The 21,258-nt window shown below is 50.8% G+C and overlaps 1 protein-coding gene across 3 annotated transcripts in view; it reads right to left on the bottom strand.

Moving 5' to 3' along the window:
* Nucleotides 1-21,258, bottom strand: part of LOC125409009 (uncharacterized) — a 74,806-nt gene that overhangs the window by 19,730 nt on the left and 33,818 nt on the right. Inside the window, exon 3 of one of the 3 annotated variants that reach the window (XR_007234656.3) lies at nt 614-851. The exons of the other annotated variants lie outside the window; for them this stretch is intronic. The gene's annotated coding sequence lies outside the window, so the exon portion shown is untranslated. Of the gene's footprint in view, nt 1-613; nt 852-21,258 lie in introns of those variants that run through there. 3 annotated transcript variants of the gene reach the window in all.

Here is a 21,258-nt window from a genome sequence, read left to right as displayed (position 1 = left end):
AGAGACTGCAGTCTTGGACTTTCAGGAGAGGCTAGCTCAACTCACAGGAACACTGGCAAGAGTTTATTTCTAGCCCTCCAGAGTGAGAAAGGTTAAGGCCTCCGGTCTTCCTGTGGCCAGGGCCAGCCATGGACACTGCTTCTCTCTCCCTCTCTCTTCGTCCTCGCTGCCCCTCTTACAATCCCAGCCGTACCGGGAGCAGTCTAGGTGCATCCCTGTCTGGGGATTCTTTGGACTCAGCACAGACCCATCCTTCTGCATGCTTGAGGGGCCCTCCCCAAATGCTTCTGCTGCTCCTTTGAAGGCATCTCTCAGCATCCTCTCTGCCCTATGGCCTGTATCTCCCCCTTCCCCCTGCCCTTGAGACTCCATGTGTTTCCCCACTGTGAAAGGCACATTTCCACTCTCTGCCTTTTTCCTCATTGCTGCTTCTCTGTCTGCCTGCCCGGTATCCTAGCCTGCTTCTAGACCCAACACACACACACACACACACACACACACACACACGAGTTTCTGGTACACAGTGGGCTCATGTATGTATCTTTCAAGTCAATTTGACATGCACTGAGAAAATGGGCCTAGGAAAATCCCAAAGGGAAAAATAAATCACAGATTTATCAATGCAAAGCCCAAGGAGCTCAGATTTATCTTGTTTGCATTCTATTTCCAAAGTCAATGTTTCTCATTTTAATGTTTTATTCTGTCACGACTGTAGATTTTTATGTCAGTGGGCTCTTTATCTGGTGTCCCCAGTGAAGGCAACTTGTGAAAGCAAGCCAATCCATCACAGCCAGGGCGGTCTCATGTCCTGCACTTGCTCACTCACGCACAGTTGTATCTGCATTCTTCTCCTGTGAACAGGGGTAGGGATGAGAGAGAAGGGGGTAGGGAGAGGGACAAGAGCAGAGAAAGGGGAGGAGAGGGAGGGAGGGAGGAGCATTTGGTTCAGTTTTCTCTTGTTCAGGTGTTCACCAGTCTGCTCAAGATACAGAACAATTCCTAAGTGATGAGGATCCTCATGTTGTTCTAATAACTGCATCCACTTTCCTACTGTCCTCCCTCAACAGTGCAGCCTGGTGCCTGTGGGGGCTGTCAGGCAGCTCAGTGCACTGGGAATTTCTTCAGCCCCCTGAGGGACTGACAATGTGTTCCTTCTTCATGGAAGAGGAGTGGAAATGCCGGAAGAGCCAGAGGACCAGGACATCTGCCGAGACACTCTTCTTCCATACAGGACAAGGGAGCTGCACCCCAAATGCTTAACAGTATGGCTGCCTAACCATGACCTAAACAATGACAGTACCAGCTGAAGTGCTATTGTGGAAAATAAAAATCTCACAAGGACCTACCCCTCGATGAAGAGCTATAAGCCATTAGTGGCTGCAAAGAGAAGGAAAGTCAGCCTTCCCCAGAAATAACTGGTTAACCCTTAACTGGTTAACCAATGCCAAGTGGTCATCCCTAAAAACGTGCACATAAGCAACACTAAAAGAACATGTCAGGTTTTATTTACAATTACATTATTTATACAAGTAACAATAATGATTAAAGAAAAAAGAAAATAGGAGATGGGAGGAGTTAGCTGTAGGATTTTGATGGGTGTGAATGTGGTCAAAATACAGCATTACCCAAAATAGTAAAAAAAAAAAAATACATTAAGAAGAGTAAGCTGTCCCTTCTATTGCTCTGTAACACTGCAAAGCTCTCTCTTAAATAAGTAGATTCTTTGTTGACAGACCCATGGCCATAATCGCATGCTCGCTGTGTGAGCACGTGCAGAAGATGCTGGATGAAATCCTCTGAAGGACTCACCTCCACTCGAGATGGGCACCATGGAACCCCCAGTTTAGACACAAAGAGGGCAGCAGGGTGAGCCCCAAAGACCAGGCTCCTCTTGGCCTATTGTAACCTGCTGGTGTGGAGGAGCTGGGCCTCTCTGGACTCATGACGTCATCATCGATCATGGGCTTGATGGGAAAGATAAGGCTCTGGAGCTCGAGCACAATGCCTGGTTATTAGTTCTCATCAAGGCTGTAGGCAGCAAAGGTTCCAGAACATTCCATGAGACAAAGCCTGTGCGGGAGCCATCGGGCATCAGTCTGCCTCCACCTCTCTCCAAACCTGAGCTCACCCACTCCTTGTCAGGCTATGACTCGTCCCAGAACGCTGGCTTTGTGTGTGCGTGTGAGTGGTACCATGGGCTGAACCAAGGACCTCCATGTGCTCGGCAAACAGTCCACCACGGAGCTCTACCCCAAGCCCTTCTTTCACCTTGTATTTTGTTACAGGGTCTTGTCAAATCACTCAGCGTGGTGCTGTACTCTCTCTGTAGCATAGACAAGCCCGGCGCTAGTGGTTTTCCCGCCTCTGCCTCAGCTATAATCACAGACCTGCAAATCTAGGTCAGGCCAGAAAACTGACTTCTTGAACGCTCTCTGTGTGGTTATATGCTGGGAGACAGGCATGGCGGGAGGGTCCCTTCACCCAGCCTTTCCTTTCATTGTGCTGAGTCTGCTGCAACATGACATAACACAGGACACCGTAGAAATTTCTTCTCTTGTCCTCTTGTGTTGGAGCCTGAAAATGAGGTAAGAGCAGGTTGTGCTGTGCCTGCCTGCCTGCCTGTCTGCCTGCCTTTCTTCCTTTCTTGCCTTCTCCAGCTTCTAGTGGCTCTCTAGAGACTCACTCTCAATCTTCGCAATATCATACTTCCTGTGTGTGTGTGTGTGAGAGAGAGAGAGAGAGAAAGAGAGAGAGAGAGACAGAGAGAGAGACAGAGAGAGAGACAGAGAGACAGAGAGAGAGAGAGTCACTTCTTTCATAAGGACTCAGAGTATTGGACCCACCCTGATTCATCACGCCCCCATCCTAACTAATTACCCCTGTGAAGACCCTGTTTTTTTTTTTTAAATAAGGTCACAACCACAGGTATGGGGGTGATTTCAACGTATGGGAGCATCACTGAACTCACCAATCAGCGTCTACGTGCATATGAACTGACCCTAGTACAACTCACGTCAATCAGCAATAGGGTCATTCCCCCCTTGAAGCCTGTTAAAGCCCAGTGCCACAGCCACAAGCCATGCGCGTAGCAGGCGGGGCTGTGGAGTAGAGTTCCCCTCTCAGTCCTCAGGGATCCCGCTTAGTTCTGCCCTCTGCCCTATGAGGGTTCCATTGGGTGTCCAGTGGCCAGGTCAGGTAACACAGTGGTCACTTTCCCTCATAGTGATACAGTCTGGCGCTCCTGAGTAGATTCATTTTCTCAGCCAGTTAAAGAATGAAAAGGCAGGAAATATCTGGAACACAACAGACCACAGTGGCGGTGACAAACACAAGGCTCAACAATTGAAGAAAGGTGTTTATTGGGGGCTGAGGAGACACACGTGCAGCAGGCACACAAAGAGGATAGAGGACTCAGAAAGCCAAAAGGTCCGGCCTCTTCTTGGGGGTTGGGTTTTTTAAGTTTCCAAAGAATTTTCCTCCCGTAATTGAAATTGGTCAATTTGAAGAAAGACAGGATGGTTGATGGGGGTGGTGGCATTTTTATATAACATGTCCCCCCATCCAGCCTTGACTTGTTAAGCCTGTTCATCAGCAGGTGGCCTGCTGGTGGGAGAAAAAACCTACAAGACCTTTGCTTTAAGCTGCCAAATTTTTGCCTCAAGTCAGGAGAATGAGGAAGAAGCCAGCCATCTTGGAAATTCTCCCCTTTTATTACCTGGCCATGAGCCCTCTCTCTCTCTCTGTCTGCCTACCAGGAAATTTGTCTGATTCATAGTCTCTCAGTGGTGGTGCAGGGGTCCACCAGAGAAGACCACTCAGGCACTGTCTACAGTCAACTGAAAGTTTTTATTCCAGCTTCCTGCGACAACACTCAGGTATTTGGACCCAAGTGTATGGCCAGTATTTAGAGCACGGAGTTTTTAAAGACAAAAATCACTTCTTGTTTGGCAGCTGCAAGGGGAGGTTTTATGTAAGCAAACAGGTTAACAAATGCTACACTAAGCAGCCGGAGAGGTAGGTTCTACACAAGCAGGCTGTTTTATTATTATTATTATTATTATTATTATTATTATTATTATTTATAACTGTATGCATTAATCAGGGTTCTCCAGAGTAACAGAACTTACAGAATGAATCTATCTACATAAAGGGAGTTTATTGGACTGACTTACAGACAGTCCAAAAAATCCAACAATGGCTGACTGTGAAAGTTAAGTCCTAGCATTCAGTACTTGCTCAGCCCACTAAGCTGAATGTCTCAGCTGGTCTGCAGTCTACACTGGAGTCCCAAAGAAGTAGACTCTGATGCCAGTGAAGGAATAGACAAGCTAAGCAGTCTAGAGCAAGCAGGCAAAGAGTAAAAGCTTCCTTCTTCCACATCTATATATTGGCTTCCAGCAGAAGGTATGGTCCAGATTAAAGGTGTATCTTCCCACCTCAAGATCTGTCGTTTCCAGATCAAAAGATCTGGATTAAAGGCATGTGTCCTTCTAAGCCAAACATTGGGAGTAGAAGTGCATCTTCCTCCTACAAATTAAGCAAAAAACAAAAACAAAACAAAACAAAAAAGCTCTCCCAGGTGTGCCCTCCATTTTTGGGTTTTAGTTTCAGATGTGTCAAACTGACAACCATGAATAACCATCACAGAGAAGTTAAGGTAAGTTAGCCGGGACATCTTGACTCCAGGCTCCTAGAAGAGAGTTAGGTAATTCTCCACAGGGCTTCCCATTAAGGGGATCAGATTCTACTTAAACCTAAACTGGTCTCAGCAAGAATACAAGATGGAGGAACCTCTGCACTGCCTTGGCTTGTCACAGTGGGAAGCAGCTTCCACCTTGCAGGAAGGAGGTCTTGGTACACTTCGTCACTAGTAAGCATTCTTCTACACTATAGAAACATACCATCAGGTAACAAGGACAGCGGGCGGTGGCTATCCCAAAGCCTTGGAGAAACTACTCTCAGAACTGTCCCAGTAATGACTGCTAGGGATAAAAGTGTAAATTATATAAGACCCAACTTGTTCCCAGTAAAAGCTGAGAAATACACTGTGAGACACCCAGCCTCGGTAGTAAGACGATATCCCAGCAAGGGCTTGTGAGCCCCCGTTAGCCTCAGAGAGCCATGTCCTGAGCAAGCCGAGCCTTCCTACTTTGAAGTGCTAGACAAAATCCCTGATAACAGGTACAAGCAGTTCCAGGAGAAAACGGCCTGGGTGATCCAAGTTGGATGTTTTCTTTCAGGAGGAATTAACACAGCACTGATGGATTTGTAATTTAAGAAATTTGTTTTCTCTCACAAATGCCTTGTGCATGACAACACGCTGGTGCCCAAACATCCATCCATCCCCTGGGGCTCTGGAGAGTCCTGAGAGGTGAAGTCACCTCCGGTAGTTGGTAGTCACAGCCTCCTGGCACCACCTGAGCAGCAGGCCACCCAGCAGCAGCAGCACGCATCTGTAGGGTCTGGGATGAGATGATGGGCCATGCTGGGGGTGGGGGTGGGAAAGGTCATTGGAGTCAACAGGAGTCCCCCGGAGAGCCATGGCACCCAGGAAAGGATGGGGCTGCTGACCACGCTCCAGGACCTAAACACTCCTTAGCCTACTGTGTCCCTGCCACATCTTGTGGCTCACATAGAGAAGTGCCCGTCTGGACACAGAACAAGTGTGAGCATCCGCATAGCAATCTGTTCTACCAGCTGCACCTTCGCTGTGCCTTCCCATCCCAGTTCAGCTCTCTCGCCTACCCCCGCCCTCGAAAACAGCCACCCAGCCTTCCGAGTTTCCTGACTCTCCCATTTAAGTCTCCGCTCTCTCCTGTCCGGCCCACAGCATGTTTACCTGCACGGTGGCAGACGGTCCTCTCCGTCACAGACTCAGGCATCTACTTGTGCAAATCTCCTTGTACATCTGCCTGTATCAATCTCTGTGTCACTTCCCAAAAGCCCCAGGCCTGAGGCCAGAGTGCTGAGTCGAGTATGTAGCTGACCCATGTCCTCTCTGCCGGGCTCCTCATGCACCCTATACCCCTGGGGAGCCCCAGCAGGTGACCGGAAAGGCCTTACCACTCGAGCATTGTGGCCCCTGGCATTCGCCCGGCAGTCATGCTTCCTTAGCGCCATCCGTGAAGAATGACACATGGAGGGACCCTACTACCTCCTAGGGCTAGAAGACGGGATGGCTTCATACATGGAAACTATTCAGAACAAAGCCCAGTAGAGGAAGCACTCAGTGTGTCTAACAGCCTTAGCCTGCCTGTGTTTCCAGCCAGAGCATCTGAGTCAGGGTATGGGGAAAGATGGGTCCTGAGCTCAACTACACCAGACTGGCCTCACTGCTGCAGGCTACCCTCGAAAGCCAGAGATGGCAGGCAAAGGCCTCTGAGCTGACTCCGTGGCAGCACAGCACTGAGGAGCGGCCAGGAATGTGGGAGATGGCAGAGGATCTGCGTGGAGAGACCGCTGCCCTTCTGGCCTCCAAGGCCCCAAAGAAGCAGATCCTTTCCAAGGCTTAGAAAGGAGCTGAGGAATTTATGGAAAGGAAGATGCTCATCTGCCTGTCGTCTTAGGCATCTCAGGGGAGGCTTGGAGCATTCCTGTGGTCCAGGTTCCCCTACACAGACACCCTGCCCTTCCTGATTATCATGCCCAGCTGGTGGCCTCTGTGGAGGCAAACTAATGCATCTCTCTGTATTCGGAATACATCTAACCAGCTCCAGGTGGATGGCCAGGACCCAAGGCCTGTGGGATGGGGAGCCAGGGGAAATGGCTCCAACTTCACAAGCCCACAACCCGGAAACCATTATGGTTCAGCCTTGCCTCGCAGCACTTCTGAGGGCCTCTATGGCTGCTTCTTCAAGCTGGGTCCTGGGGAGGTAGGGATGGGCGGTGGGGGGCGGGGGATGAGCAGCAGGTGTTCAGCCTGTCTCACTGCACGGTTCCCCAGGGCCACAGCACTCCCCAGGGTCATGTGGGGAAAGGTGAATCTGTAGCCACGGGATGGAGCTAGGCCTGGGCTGTGCCCCAGCTCTCTGCCCCATGCTATACAGGACCTCGCTGTAGTCAAAGAGGATTATGGAGGAGGAGACCTACAGATCTCTCTGCTACAGAGTATCAGAAGGTATCTTACCCCTAAGATCACTTTAGTCACTAAGAGATATGCAAAGTCAGAACTAGCCCAGAGGGTAAGAAAGGTCCTGCCACTATGAGCCAAGCCCTTCTTGATCTCCGGGAGTCTTAACTTTTTCATGTTCGGAAGGTAGATGGTCTCATTCAGGGACTCTGCACTTCTGTCCTTAGGTCACCTATTAATTAAACAGCCATTAGAATCCAGGCCTGAGTGAGGGTTGCCCTGAAGGGGGTCTGCTGGGCCCCTGGGGTTTCCAGAAACTCAGTACAGTGGCTCAAATGGACCACACCAGTTCCTAGTTTTGAAAAAGCTCTGTAAACTGTGAAACGCCCAACTACTGGCAACATTAGATGCCTAGCGTCAAAAGTAATTACGCGAGTGAGAGAGGGAAATTTCACCGTCAAGGTTAATTCTCTCCACACTGCGCCCCGGACCCAAACCATCAGGGTTTTACATGCTGCTCAGCAGGTCTGTGTTTCCAGACAGCACTCCAGGGTAGCCACTATCAGGTATCGGTAATGTCACAATTTGGATAGTAAGTTACTGGGCTAATGCTGAGCAACTATCGTTCATCAGTTGGTCCAATCAGCTGCCTGACTGCAGGATTTGATGGGAGAGGAACATAAATTCCTGAGACTGGGTAACTAGACTCTTGAGGGTGGGGCTGTATATCGCTATCTGTCTGCCTAGATAGAAGTCCTGCAATTAGCTTTATAGAGATGGTTGGGGGGGGTAGAATGATATGTAGGTCTATATAGAGACACTCTGTTTTTCAGACAATACTTAAGGGGAAGATACAACCACTTCATTCTCCTCAGTGGACTCTGAAACACTTCCTGGGGAGCTAAGTGGTCCAGATGCTAGGGGCAGGTACAGTCTTTTGGCACCCCAGTCTTTCGGCAGGTATCATCCGGCTGAACAAGGAACAATACCGTCAAGACAAAGCCTCAGACAGGAGCCCATGGCAGGGACTGCAGTGGGGTGAGGGGAAGCTGAAGCCCGGACTCTTCCTCAAATTCTTTCTCTTTGGATTCCCAAAACAGAAGCCTACTCGGAGACATTCACACGCTATCTCCGACACGTGGTGGGGGGTGGGGGTGGGGGGCACCTGAAAATCCTGTCCTTTCCTTGATGAACTCTGTTCCCAAAATAAAGCCCGCAAACCCTGCCAGCAGCTGGCATCTTCTCTCTGCAGTGAGCACCGAGCCTGGCAGTTGCCTTAAGCAGTTATTTCCAGGCTATAATTTTCACAGAAACAGTGGGGTGTGCCTGGCGGGAGATGTTTTCTACAATTGGAAAGAAAACAATGAGAAAGCTTTGGAACAAAGAACATTCAGATTCTCACCGACAATTCGGGGTCAAGGCTAACAAAGACAGGCAAACTTGTCAAGTGAGCGAGGAGTCAAGAACTGTGTGCTTCAGAAGGCCGAGGTAGCACTCAGCCTGAGCCACAGCTGGGTAAGTAAGAGAGGTCGGTTGCTAGAGGGGACGGGGAGCCAGTGAGGGCCTAGAGTGGTCCAGGCCAGGCAAGGAAGCCCAGAGGTCCCAGAAGTGACTGGAAATGGGGAGGAAAGATATGGGCACATGAAAGTCACCAGGTGTAACAGTGGCCAAGAGAGAATAGAGTCTTGGGATGCCAGCACGTCTCAAAGAACCAAAAGGCACAGCCCAGGCGATGAGAAAAGCGCACAAAGGCACGAGTAATTCTGGCGTGAGGCGAAGACGTGGGGCGGGGGACAGCAGCCACTTGAAAGAGGCTCCTGTATTCATACTTAAGTCTCATGTGCCTGTAGGAAGAGAGAGGGGAAGCAGATGGAAGGAGGACCTGCGGGGACCCCACCTCTCAAGGCCTCTTTCTAGTGGCCCTTTATTCCCCCCAAACACAAGCACGACAAGTCACAAGCACCCTGAAGACCCTTTTGGTTAGTCTGAGCTGACATGAGACCCAAAGCCACCTGTGAGGCCGATCCTAAGAAGGTTTGGAATCAACTCACAGCCCGTAAAGACAGGAAATAACTCCGGCTCTCTGCCAGGCTTCCCCTCTGCCCCTTGAACTCCTTTTGGCACGAGGCGCAGGTGAGTATGAAGGACAACGGGAAGGCCTTTGATCTGTATACTAAACTAGCCCAGATGCCTCGTGTGGCTTAGAAGAGACACATCCGTACGCAGTTTCTAACATTTTTGAGTGTTGGCCACACACAGCCTCGTCTGTGATCAGCACACCATGATGCAGAACTCAACTTTGGAAGTTAGGGTTCTTATTTAAACTGCTGGTCTCTTGCCCACTATGCCCATGACAACGGCAGAGCCACAAGAGTCCAGCACCTCAGCTCGGCAGCTCTGGAATATTACTGACTCTGGACTCCTTTGAGCAGTCCCCAGGCTCTCTAAAGGGCACTATACTTCTACAGTGCCTTAGGATTTTCTAAAGCTAGCTACTGCAACAAAAATATCAGCAGGCTACATGATAACCATTCACATTTGACCTTTGACCCATGCAGAGTGTGGCTACTGACCTCCTCCTCCTCCTCAAACACATCCAGCTGAAAATCTGCATCAAGTGTTCTATTGGTCAAAAATTCCCCACGAATAGCCTGCTGTTCTCTAGAAGGCTTGGTGATGACACAGTTAAGTTAGTATGCTGCACACACTACAGAGACAGGTACCCAGAACCTGCCAGAGACCACGTATGCCATCTACACTACATACAGTGACAGGTACCCAGAACCTGCCAGGGACCACGTATGCCATCTACACTACATACAGTGACAGGTACCCAGAACCTGCCAGGGACCACGTATGCCATCTACACTACATACAGTGACAGGTACCCAGAACCTGCCAGGGACCATGTATGCTGTCTACACTACATACAGCAACAGGTACCCAGAACCTGCCAGGGACCACGTATGCTGTCTACACTACATACAGTGACAGGTATCCAGAACCTGCCAGGGACCACGTACGCCATCCACACTACATACAGTGGCAGGTACCCAGAACCTTCCAGGGACCACGTATGCCGTCCACACTACATACAGCGACAGGTATCCAGAACCTGCCAGGGACCACGTACGCCATCCACACTACATACAGTGGCAGGTACCCAGAACCTTCCAGGAACCACGTATGCCGTCCACACTACAGTGACAGGTACCCAGAACCTGCGAGGGACCACGTATGCTGTCTACACTACATACAGCGACAGGTATCCAGAACCTTCCAGGGACCACGTACACCATCCACACTTCATACAGTGACAGGTATCCAGAACCTTCCAGGGACCACGTATGCCGTCCACACTACAGTGACAGGTACCCAGAACCTGCGAGGGAGCACGCATGCTGTCCACACCACATACAGTGACAAGTACCCAGAACCTGCGAGGACTTGCTTTCTTGGGTAATGGGTTAATCTGCTGCTCTCTCAGGGACAGTCAGCATGCATGGTGGCATTTTAAGCAGAGCCTTGCAGCATGTGAGCTGGAGGCAGCAGTCCCATGGGCGTCCTCTACTATAAACTGTACACAGCCACCATTTAACCCTGCACCTCCACATCTACCTCAACCGTACATGACCTCTCCGCTGTGCATGAATTTTGGTAAGCTCTGCAGTTCATCTTTAGATTTTTTTTTTTGGTTCTTTTTTTTTCCAAATTGTTACAAACCTCCAAACAGTCAAACTCTCACACAAGTGGATATGAGTCCAAGCCTGTGTTGTTCACAGTCTGTCACTCCAGGGGAACCACGAGTCCTCTGTCCTGCAGGACATCCTCACTGGGAACTCGGGTGCTTGTGGCTTCACACATTTTGGATAGGCCTGTAGGTTGTATGTGAGCACTCCACACACATATGTGTCTGAAGGACAGACACTTCTTTGTCTCACAGGTCTGGGGGGGTTGAGGGTGAAGAATGACTGGAGGGAAGGGCAGAGCTTCATCCTAACCCCATGAAAAGGTGGTCATGGGAGGAAAGCTAAGAGGAGCTAGCTTATATCTTAAATAAGCCAAGAGATTCCTCCAGATTTTAAAAAAAAAATCAACACGAGGAGTTTTATAGGAAGAAATTTGACATTTCCTTCTGTAGAAAAGACCATGGAGCTAAATGGTAAAATTCACCTTTGTGAAAATCGTGTTACCTCACCTGTGGGAGCCAATCGACTTTCCCAGGGAGCTTCCCAGCTCCTGGAATAAACATAGCTTCCTGTTTTCCGTAGGAGCGGTCAGGAGTTTGCTTCCCATTCATTTAGCTGCTCTGCTCTTCCACACCTTCCCCAGGCACGTGACAGATGTCTAACTCACTGTCTTGCTGAGAAGCTGGGTGGCTGGGCACTGGCCCAATACTCAGATCTCCTTGAGTGGTAGCCCGGGATTAGGGCCCCAGCAGTCCAGCTCTAAGACCTAGCTTGTTCCCCGACATGAACACACTTTTGCCACTGGCCAAAACTTTAAAAAGAACAAACCCGGAAGAAGCCGAGGGACAGCAGTGTCTTGCGAGCACTGTGCCCATCCATGTGGCTCACAGCAAATGGGGAGTGTTAGTGTGTTGAGTCTTCTCTGCCCTTTGGTAATCATTTCTGGTTTTGGTTTTCAGGGGCTATAACTGGAGATCACTGTTATTTCCTGCATAGCTAGGACACACACGGCCTGCCAGATATATTCAGTCATGGGCTGCGTGTACCACAGGATACCAGCGAATGTTCCTTTAGTGTGACTTTGTGTGTTTGCGTGTGTATGCATGCAGGAGCATGAACACGGAGGCCAGAAGCTGGACGTCTTCCTCAAGCACTGTCACATTTTTTGAGACAAGGTCTCTTGCTGAATTTGGAGGTTGCTGAGTCCCCTGGGCAAGCAGGCCAGCAAGCCCCGAGGTCCTCATGTCACCTCCTCCCCAACACTTGCTTGACATGGAGCATTTTCACACAGATACTGGGAATCGAACTTGGACCTTCAAGTTTCCTGGCAAGTACCCTGCTGACTGAGCTATTTCCCAGTCTTGTGATGTGTGTGTGTTCTCAAGCGTGAACTTTTAGATGGCCAAGTCCTATCACAACGTCAGATACCCCAGCCTCCTCTTGCAGCAGAGGGAGTAACCGCTGCTGCTCATAGTCAGGTATCTGTCAGCACCTGCTGAGGCAGCAGTCAAGCGGGGACTCCGAACAGAGGGGACCTTCAGTGGCGTGTGGAAGCCGTTCTGTACCAGCTTTGCTATCCACAACACGTTCTTTCCCCAATGTGTTCGATGTCATCACATGACAAGCTTTAACCTGGCCATGCTCCCAACGTTCACACCACAGGAATGAGCAAACTCCTCAGGTCGGCACTTTGACTCTATGTGCTTTGGAGTGAGGCCCATGGGTCGAGATTTGTTTTATTTTCTGTGGATGTATGTATGTTTGTTTCTTTATGTACCCCGTGCCTGCAGAGGCCAAAAGATGGTGTCAGATCCTCTAAAGATGGAGTTATAGGTGGTTATAAATGCCAAATGTGGGTGCTGGGAACTGAACCTGTGCCTCTGCAATAGCAGTAAGCACTCTTAACTGCTGAGTCATCTACCCAGCCCCAAGAACCTGGATTTGTACCAAGCGCTCTCCCAAGTTCCCTGGTTGTCATGGAGCCTCTGACTTAGGGCAGTTAATCTCCAAAACTTCTCACACAAATTCATAGGAAGTCTGGGAAGAGAGAGTTGGTCTAGGGCTTAGAGCCCATGTCCAGGGAGCTCCTTCCTGGGCAGTGACCCATATCCCAGACACAGTGGCAGGACTGGTGGTACCCACTCAGGGGCTGGGGCATCTCTGTGTCACGGTTGTGAGAGTGGCCAGTTAGGATCTCAGTTTGGAGACAGGTTTCAATATGTGAGGCAAGGTCTGCTTCGTGTCATTTTCTCCTCAAAACGGTTTTTATCTTCAAAAACAGTACAAGAAGCTTGGCCAAAGCCACATAACCTGAAGAAAAACCCTGCCAATGCAATGGCGTTCCATCAACTCCAGATGGAGTAAGCACACCTGGCCATTGTGCCCATGGCCACCTCCTTTCATGAAGATGGCCCACTCACCCTCTGGGATTCCAGAGGCTTACTCTGGAGTTTCTCTATCAGCAGCCATGAGGGGTTATTCTCAAGATCTTTGGCTCTCCCCAATGCACTGAAGGCCTGGCTGACTCAGGAAGTGTTCCTCCCATGGCCTGCACCCAAGGCCTGCTCTCCCAAAGCACCTGGCAGCAGCAACACAGGGTCCAGCCCAGCTGTGACCAGGCCGCCTTGGGACAGCTTGGTCATTTCTCCCTGTCTGACAGCCAGGTCCCACCCACCATTCGATTCCTGAGTGAACTGTCTCTCAGTGATTCTAAAGCATAGCCATCTGGACCTCCGTGGAAGTAATTAGATCCTCTGCCAGGGCTGATCTTAAGCAGAGCAGACAGAGCCCAGAAGACTCAGGGTGCAGGGCAGGAGGAGAGAAACGGGGACACTCTGGGAGAATCTTTCCAGGGAATATTTCTAAGCCACTTCCCCCTGCCCACCACCACCACCACACACACACACACACACACACACACACACACACACACACACACACACACACAGTCCCTGTATTAGCTTTTGAATAACTCTTGGTGAATGAGGTATAGAACAGATAGGCAGAAGAAAATAGCCATTGAAACTAAATAATGAACTCACAGGTGTGGTTCCAATGCTTCTTGGATTCTGCTGATGTGTGGCCTTATCTATAACAAGGCACAGAAGCCTTGGTTGTTCACAGCCTGCCCTCCTCTCACTCAACATGCAGACATGTATTTACTGTTACTTTTTTTTTCAGACCAGGAAGCCTACAGCATGCCAGGTATGTCCAGCAGTAAACAAAGCCATCATGGGCCCTGGCTTCATGAATTCACACGTGAACTGAGGGGAAGCAGACAAAGTTGACACGTGAATAAATTCGGAAGACCATTTCAGATGGAGACAGCCATGAAACAGAGCGGCAGGAACAAGGGAGTCATGAGAGGCCTCTGCAAAGAGGGGACACGTATAGACCTAAGGGACAGCAGTGACTCATGGGGGGTGGGGGAAGTGTTCCAGGTGAACTTCAGGTAGAAATGCACTGAGGGATGCACTTGGGGACTGGGGTGGGGGGTGGGTGAAAATGACAATGAAGCCAGGAGACAGGAGGAGGTGCCAGGGTAGGGAGGGGTACATGCAGTACCCAGCATGAGGGACTCCAAAGGCCCCCCTTGGAGCATGTTACTCTAGCAGGAGGGAAGGAATTCTATAAGACACGAGTGTGCAGTGTGCACAGGAGCGTTTCAGGACGAACGGGGCTAGGGACCAGGACTAGGGACAAGGCAGAGGAGGGACCATTTGACCCAGCTGGCGGCAGGGAGACAGATGGGGTGCTCAGGCGTCAGGGCAGAGGATTTGCTTGTGGACAGGGTGAAGGAATGTAGAGAGAAGAGCCCAGAAACCCAAGAGAGATCCCTGGTTGGAGGGTTGACCACACAGTTGGGTGAAAAGGATGTTGAGGGCTTAGATTTAAGGGCTGAGGGTGAGCTAGGGAAGGTGAACAACAGGGAAACCATGCCCAAAAGTCAGCAAGAGGCAGTCCTCAGACCTCGGGAGACTTCAGAGCCGCTGACAGATGGTGTCAAGTTCCAGGAACCAGCTACTGCCCTCCTCAGTAACCACGGGTCAGAAGTCCAACTAAAAGGGCATAGCCAACAGTACACAAACACAGGATTTTCCCATCACTGCCACCACACACAAGCGCTTTACCTGCCAGGTGCCCTGCCAGCCTTTGGCCCCAGCTTCCCCCGCAGCACACATACCTTCCCCCACCTCCACAGTTTGTATGTGTTTCTTTCCCTGACCCCAACAGTCAAATGGTAGCAGTTCTTAGACTTTCACACATTTTAGCTGCCCTAAGCAGCTCCTGTCCTCACCACTACTGCCCCACAGTCTCCTTAGCTCTTGGACAACGGTTATCCTGGCTGACTCATCCCATGGGCTTAGACTGGGAGATGAGGGGGAGATGAGGCATGTCCATATGTTGGCGACTTGAAGAAAGGGCTATGCCCCTTTCTCCTCCGGTCCTCCTGGGAGCTCCTCCTCTTTCAGAATGTCCAGGCAGCTCTAGGCTCCTGGGGTCCCACTGTGTCCATGGCTTGCCCCGGGGATGTCTCTGTGCTTGTCACTTTCCTACAAATGGGCTTCTGAACAGAATAGTGATGCACTGACTGTTGCTGGGAACATGGAAGGCTTGTCACCACACTCCAGGCTGATGACAACAGCATCTCATGCCCTTGGTCCTTTGAGGCAGGGGGTGTTGCTGGACCTCTTGAAGCCCCAGGACAGAGAAGGCAGGGCAATTCCTGGCACAAGTCTCCAGAACCCTGGAGGTTCACAACTCCCCTCTTCTTCTTGGTTACCCAGTTCTTAGCCAGTCACCGCCCTAGAGATGCTGCCAACAGCACAGCCATATTTATTCAGGTGACAGGTGTGATGGGCAGGGCTCGAGCCTCAGAGAGGCTTGGAAAAGAAAGGGCAGCAGTGAGTTCAAAGAGAGCGACTCTTAAGAATGAAGGTGGGGAAGCTAGCTCAAACACACCTGCACTCAGTCAGGCCTGCTCACCCTAAGAGCAACTCCCACCAGCCACTAGTGTGGCCAGCTGAGAGACTGCTGCAGGGACCAGCCACTGTCAGGCATCACTGACATTCCCTGTGTCCTGCGATAGCATGGCCCTACCTCCCAGAGAGGAAGGTTCAGGCTTCCCTCTGTAGGTGAACTGTCTCGGAGTGGATGGGTCCAGAGATGGCTGACTCTACAAAACCTGGGCAGACTCGCCCCCTACATAGGCATTTGTGTGGGTCTGGTTGGTGGGCACTGAATGCTTCTAATCTAGTACACAGTCTGGAATGGACGGGGATCGGACACATGCATCGTCAGTACCAACACCCTCCTCACTGTCACGGTCATCAAGCCTAGGATGGCATGTTTACCTGGTCCTAGTCACTTTGCGCATGCCATTGTGCCATCCTGGACTCCTCAGAGCGGCTCATGAGATAAATGCTAACGTCTTTACTCGATAGAGCCAGAAACCAAAGCTCACGGCCAAAGCCCCACACTACCGCTGGTGGAGTGGACCTCCCATGGCTCCACAGTGGTGACAGTGCCAGGGACCATCTGGAGGCCACAGCCCATTCTCTACAAAACTAGGGAGGCCACAGGACAGTTCCCCGTGGATGTCATTTGCATGTCACCAAGAGTGCCTGGCAGCCCACTAGTTCAGTCTAGCCACCCTGGCCATACCAGCCTGTATCAGGAGCCACCCTCGGCTCCCTCTGGCTGCTGAGTGTGCATGCAGTCAGCCCAGACACGAAGCCACTCTAATTTGCCTGGTACCGCAGAATCAGCTAGATGCTTGGCAAAGTTGGAAAAACAGAACTAGGCCAGTGCTGGGTTTGAATCCTGGCTATCTCATACATTACTCTTGTTAAGTACAGGGAAGTTACCCAGCTCCTGCCTCTGTATTTCCTAATCCAGAAAATGGGGATAATATTGCCCTTGAATAGTTGTAGAGGGACTAGGTAAGAGCAATGGGGTGATTCACATAAGGGTCTTAACGTACTTCCTCAAACACAATAGATATGAAACAAATGGACAGAAAGGAGGGAGAGAGAGAGAGGAAGAAAAGAGAGTGAGAGAAGGAAAGAGAACAATTAGATAGACTCTGAGCCTTTCTTACATCATCAAATCTACGAACCAGACTAGTCTGACAGCCCAAAATCCCAAACCTGTAATTTTAGCCAGGGAAAGACACTTCCAGGTCTCGGATCTCTCTTCCCTAAAGTATGGATGCTGCCGCCATCCCACCCACTATTTAACAGAGGGTGTGTGCTGCTGGGGTATGAGGAAAATATTGAAAAAGCTTCCAAGTGGGGCTGCGTGGGATGGGATTAGAGTTGTCATCTAACTCTGACTCTGCCCATCTAACCCAGATGTTATTGTTCTGGTTAAGGTGGGCCTGGCCTTGAGGAAACTCATAGAACCGAGAAGCCAAGCCTTTCCCCCTGGCAGGCACCTTCAGAGACCGTGCCACATAGCAAAGCTGCCTGCATCCTCAGCTGGAGTCTGCACATCACAGCCTAGCCTGGACTAGTATGTGCGCCATCACTGAGGCCCCGGCCTTCTTCATAACCTCAAGCCAAGACCAAAATGGGATGTGACAGTCAGAACACTAACCAAACGGAGCAAACTGATGCACACATTACTGCGTGTCTTGGTGGAAACCTTTGCAAGAGCCCATGGTTGCTGCACGAGGCAGTGCACAAGGCTGCCCCGAGGGGTGCTCAGGTTTCCACAGCACTGCCCTGGACCTTCAGGGCTGGCACACCGCAAAGAGATACTTGCTGGGACACTCAGAAGAGAAGACAGAAGTGAACACGTCCATGAGGTCCTCGTTTCACTGTGAGGTGTCAATGCCTCGAAGGAGGACACCCAGGGTGACAGAGGAAGAGTAGAGGGGACACATGGCCGGGTGGAGAGTCAAGGAAGGATTTCTCGAGGAAGGACATTTGTACTGAGAAGTGAACCAGGCCAAGGTAGGGAGTAGGACAAATGGCAGACAGCAGAACGCCTGGGGGGGGGGGGGGAGGGACAGGCACTGCTTTGTGGAGCCCAGCCAGGTCCATTGCTATATGGTGGGATGAGGAAACAGGCTGGGCACACTGAGCAGACGTGTGGCTCTCTGCCCTCAGGCCTAGGTACCTGCACCCAAGGTAAGAAAATGCCACACGTGGGCCCAGGGAGAGCTGCAGAGTGGTCTGTGGACATAACCCAGAGTCCTTCTGGCTGGGAAAGGGGCACAAATGAGCATCCCTAGGCAGTGACTAGCGGCTTCAGGGAAGCCACGAGAACCCAGTGTAGACTCCCAGCAGCTGCTCCACACCCCAGGCTTCTCTTTCACCAGGTGAAACAGCTCTGGCCCGCACATCTGCCGCTGCTATTTTTGCCCATGGGCTCTGCCTGATACTAAATATTACCACCTTGCTCACGGCTCACTGTGAATGGCACTTTCATAGCCTTGTCTATAATAATTAACTGTCTTGAGGTCTTTTATGTCTCAGTGTTGATGGGAGTGACAGGGGCTGTCAGAAGTGATGAATAAGCCGAGCAGGTTTGGTCAAGCAGTGGCAGGACTAGAGCCAGCAGGGACGCCTGGTGGGGCTGGACAGCATTTCTCCCAGCATGCTCCACTTTGACTGGCAGGTGTTCCATGAGAAAGGGGCCCCCAGGACAAGTTAGCTTAGGACACACTTCCTGAAAGGGTGTTGAATGGCCTTCCTGGCTTTGGACCTTCTCTGTCCCTCCCGTATGCAGACAGCAGTGAACCCCAGCCCCCACCCCTGCATGGCCCATACTCTCCCACTGCAAGAATAACAGAGATTGCATAGCAGAGTCTGGTGATACAAGTTTATAACCTCAGCCACTCTGGAGACCGAGACAGGAAGATTTCTGTTCAAGGCCAGTCTGAACTACTTAGTGGTACTGTCTCTAAACAAAACAAACAAACAAATAACAACAAATCCAAAGGATCTGGTTGGGGGGGAGTATATCTCAGTGCTAAGCACTGCCCGGCATATACAAGGCCTGGGCTCGATCCCGAGTACCACACAGAGAAAGAATAATGTGCCCTACTGCCACACATACGGCCCTCCTAGCAAATGCTCACAATCAACTTCCACCAAACGGCAGAGGTGTGCTCTCACAGTCTGGAGGGCAGACTGAGGGTCCTGCTCCCTCTGGAGGCTCTGAGAAGGGTTTGTGTATTGTCTCTTCCTGGCCTGCAGTGGTGTCCAGCAGCCGGTGACATTCCTCCGTATGCTGACATCACTCTCACCCCTGCCTTCACCTTCCCCGAGTCTGGTCTTCACAGGGCCTGTTGACAGCCCATCCTAGTCCAGCGTCACCTCACCTTAACTTGTTACACCTGCCCATATCCCATTCCAAATATGATCACCAGTCCCAGAGAGTCAGGACTTGGACATCTGTTTGGGGGAAATAGGGGTGTTATTAAGCCCACTATGGATTAGAGAGGCATAGTAAGTAGGAAGAACCAGGGGGCTCAGCATAGAAGACTATGAAGCCAGGATCTGTCTTTGCAACCTTGGAGGGAATTTCCAGAAGGTTCTCCAGGCTCATCTTTGGCGTCTGTGTGAAGAAATCCTAACACTGAACATGGATCCGAGCTTGCAAAGTCTACACAAAGCCAGAGCCTAGGACCCCAGTAAGTACAATGGGATACAGTCAGATTAGTTCTTTGGATAAAAACAATTATCCCTTTCTGTGTTGATGCTAAACTTCCCGAAGCAGGGCAGGGAAACACATAAACAATGTCTTCCCCTCCTTCTCATATCCTAATAACTAACTGAGGTACAAGCCTACTGAAGTTCACCCCAGGTAACCCATGAGTTTATCAGGGTTAAGAGCAGAGTGGTTACAGGCTGCCACACTAGACAGTCTGCACCCTACATGGGTGATAGCTCCCCATGGTGACAGAGACAGAGCCCCTGCCCTTGTCCTTCCAGAGTCCCATATACTCTAGCCCCTCTCCAAAACCCTGAGACAGTGTGCAATTAAGGCAGAATTGCATACAACTGGCTGGGAGAAGGCTGGATATGCAGGCGGCCAAGGACCCATGACCCTCCCCTTCCTTCTACAGGAAGAGGAAAACAGCCAAGAAGCTCAACTCTGATTATTTTGGGGGGTCAGGTCCAGGTGAGCTTCTGAAGATGGTGGCCGTTTGCCTCCAAGAACAGTCCTCAAGAGTGTGGAACGCAGGTGGGCAGGAATGAGGCTGTCATTCCCATCTTGCTGGGTCTCATCTTGAGTGCATCTGAGGAAATCTCCCAACAGCCCATCTGGCCAGATGTGCAGCAGCCGTAGACCAGGTAAAGATCTAAGGAGGAACATCAAATATGGGCTGTCTGTCCATCTATGTCAGTTCAGATATCATCATTTGACATCAGACAAGTTACCAAGGCTTTTGGGAGCCTGTTTTCTTCTCAATGTAGGAATGGCATTTCCTCACTGAGATCCCTGAGGGTTAGTATGATGAACAAAGTAAAAACCCAGACAGGAGCTTTGTGGTATGCAATTCCCTGTCCAAAGTACATGTGTGGAACGGGTTATTCTGTCCCTCGGTGTACTGCTCTCAGTGGGTCACGAAGTCCCTACTTCAGGCTTACTTTGGGGACAAGGTGTGTGAGAACAAGACAGATGATCCTCCCTGTCAAGACACTGAGCCTCAGCTTGGGACCCCGTGTGGAGCCATAGTCTGCCTGTGCTCAGTTTGGGACCATATGTGGAGCCATCCTCAGGCTGTGTAGCCTTGACTTGCGGTGACAGAGACGGTTCAAGGCAGAAGGCAGTGCAATGGGCTGAGCAACCAGGCCAGGCATCCAGAGCAGTCACTGGGAGGTCTTGACTGGAGTCAGATGACCAAGTGCTAACACAGGGGACTCTCTCCATCTCTGCAGGAACTGGGAGCACATAAGCATGGGAGAGGGGTGGGTCACCAGGTGATCGTAGCGCAGGTGCGGAGGAGAGCATCCCACTACAAACCTACATGCAGGACAGGGCCCCAGCAGAAACTACTTTAAAGGCAGGAATGTGAGTTCCCTGGGGCCTGGCTCCTGTGATTTATGAGGCTTGTGATGCCTCAGCCTGCACCAAACCTACCTCAAAAGCTAGAAATAGGAGCAGGTCTGGCCTCCAGGCCACGAAGCAAATGCAGAAACACAGGTACTATGTGCAGGTGTGTCCCCAGAGAAGGAGGAGTTGGCACAGACCCATGTGCACCGTGCCTAAGGGGACTTCAGAACTCTCTCCCAAACCACCTGTGCTTCTACCTGTTTCCATCACCAGCATGGGGGGCAAACATCTGTGCCAGCAAAGAAAACATATCCAACCAGGGACCCCAATCAGGCCCAGGGTGAAGCCTCAGAAGGCCTCCATTGCCCTACACAGTGTCTACTGCTGGGTGCATCTTTGCAACACTGAGGTTCATATTCCAGCCAGTTCCATTTCCCAAGTACCTGCAGGACACGTGACAAACACTGGTGGAGGCCCCAAGATCACAAAGCA

The sequence above is a fragment of the Myodes glareolus genome, chromosome 14 (genome assembly GCF_982192425.1).
Source record: "Myodes glareolus chromosome 14, mMyoGla1.1, whole genome shotgun sequence".
NCBI lineage: Eukaryota > Metazoa > Chordata > Mammalia > Rodentia > Cricetidae > Myodes > Myodes glareolus.
Note: the sequence above shows the minus strand (reverse complement) of the source record. Positions and strands in the feature narration are given on the sequence as shown.